Source organism: Mandrillus leucophaeus, unplaced genomic scaffold (genome assembly GCF_000951045.1).
Source record: "Mandrillus leucophaeus isolate KB7577 unplaced genomic scaffold, Mleu.le_1.0 Scaffold98, whole genome shotgun sequence".
NCBI classification, from domain to species: domain Eukaryota; kingdom Metazoa; phylum Chordata; class Mammalia; order Primates; family Cercopithecidae; genus Mandrillus; species Mandrillus leucophaeus.
In genome coordinates this window covers 36,414-38,596 of record NW_012110696.1, presented here as the reverse complement: position 1 = coordinate 38,596, position 2,183 = coordinate 36,414, and the positions used below count along the sequence as shown (strand labels likewise).

At 43.4% G+C, this 2,183-nt stretch overlaps 1 protein-coding gene across 1 annotated transcript in view; it reads left to right on the top strand.

The window, feature by feature from the left end:
* GRK4 (G protein-coupled receptor kinase 4) overlaps positions 1–2,183 on the top strand; it is a gene marked incomplete at its 3' end in the record, with an annotated part of 57,794 nt that overhangs the window by 30,506 nt on the left and 25,105 nt on the right. The gene's annotated exons all lie outside the window — the stretch shown is intronic.

Sequence of the window (2,183 nt, the reverse complement as noted above, 5' to 3'; positions counted from 1 at the left end):
AAGAGGAAGGAAGGGGAAGTTATACATGTGTGGCTTGGTGCCTTAGTCTGTTTTGTGCTGCTGTAACAGAATGCCAGAGACTGGGTAATTAATTAATTAATTTGTCTATTTTAACTTCTATTTTAAGTTCAGGGGTACATGTGCCGGTTTGTTATACAGGTAAACTTGCATCATGCGGTTTGCTGTACAGGTTATTTCATCACCTAAGTGTCAAGCCTAGTACCCATTAGTTATTTTTCTTGATCTGCTCCTTCCCCCCATCCTCCATCCTCCAATAGGCCCCATCATGTGTTATGCCCCTCTATGTGTCCATGTGTCCTCACCATGTAGCTCCCACTTATAAGTGAGAACATGTAGTATTTGGTTTTCTGTTCCTGTGTTAGTTTGCTAAGAATAATGGCCTCCAGCCCCATCCATGTTCTTGCAAAGAACATGATCATTCTCCTTTTTTATGGCTGCATAGTATTCCATGGTGTATATGTACCCCATTTTTTCTTTATCTGGTTTATCATTGATGGGCATTTATGTTGATTCCATGTCTTTGCCATTATGAATAGTGTTGCAATGAACATATGCATGCATGGAGACTGGGCAATTTGTAATAAAAAGAAATTTCTTGGCTCGCAGTTTTAGAGGCTAGGATGCCCAGTTCAAGGTGCTGTTGGCCTAAAAGGAAGAAGCTGAGACACAAAATGTAATTTAAAGAGTTTACTTGGGCCAGGTGCTGTGGCTTATGCCTATAATCCCAACACTTCGGGAGGCCAAGGTGGGCGGATGACCTGAGGTTAGGAGTTGGAGACCAGCCTGGCCAACATGGTGAAACCTCGTTTCTACTAAAAAAAAAAAAATACAAAAATTAGCTGAGTGTGGTGGTGCATGCTTATAATCCCAGCTACTCGGGAGGCTGAGGTGGGACAATAGCTTGAACCTAGGAGGTGGAGGTTGCAGTGAGCCAAAATTACGCCACTGCACTCCAAACTGGGCAATAAAGTGAAACTTCTTCTCAAAAAATAAAAATAAAAAATAAAGCATTTACTTGAGCCAAACTAAAGACAGTTGTGTGGGACACACTTCCAAGTTGCCTTGGGAAGGCTCCATTGGCCTTGGTTACCGGCAGGTTTTGAAAGGCAAAGGGAACAAGGAGTGAGCTGATAGGAAGTTGTTGGACCCGAATTCTCACTGGTTTAAGAGAAAGCAATGATCAGTGTTTGGCTATACATTGTTGAACTACAGAGTGAGAGTATGAGTTACAGTGTCCAGTATATGGCATTTATGGATACTTGGCATCAGTCTAGAGACCACTAGTAAGTGCCTTCAAGAAGTAATTGTTTAGCTCAAGGGGGAGTGAGTCATGACTGCTCTGGGCCTGATAATTTGAAGGGGCTCACATTCCTATAATTTGAAGGGGCTCATATTCCTCAGATAAAAAGCTTTTTTTTTTTTTTTCCCCTTCTTAGTACCGGCATCTGGCAAGGGCCTTCTTGCTGCATCATCACATGGTGGAAGGGCAGAGAGAGAGATTGCTTGCACAAATGTCTGAGCATGTGCACACAAGAGAGGGCGAACCTACTCCAGAGATAATGAGATAAGGGCATTAGTCCCTTTGTGAAGGTGGAACCTCTTAATTGCCTCTTAATGGTCCTACCTCCCAGTACTGTCACAATGGCAATTAAATGTCATCATGAGCTTTAGGGTGGATGGACAAACTTTAGACAATAGCACTTGGTAATAGAGAGATGTTTATGGGCTGCCTGAAGATGGTATAGCTGGAAAGCTTTTTCTTTTTCCTTTTCTTACCATCAACTGGGGAAACTGCCACATTCTTCCTCTTCCCACCTGATGGCCCTGCTCTTGTGCTTTACTGAAACAAAAAACAAACAAATGAAAAGGAATGATTCACATCATTATTGTAGTTTTTCCTTTTCTTGTCTTTTATTTAAAAACAGCAACAATAGGCCGGGTGCAGTGGCTCACGCCTGTAATCCCAGCACTTTGGGAGGCCGAGATGGGCGGATCACGAGGTCAGATCGAAACTATCCTGGCCAACACGGTGAAACTCCGTTTCTACTAAAAAAAATGCAAAAAATTAGCCGGGCGTGGTGACGGGCGTCTGTAGTCCCAGCTACTCAGGAGCCTGAGGCAGGAGAATGGCGTGAACTTGGGAGGCAGAGCTTGCAGTGAGC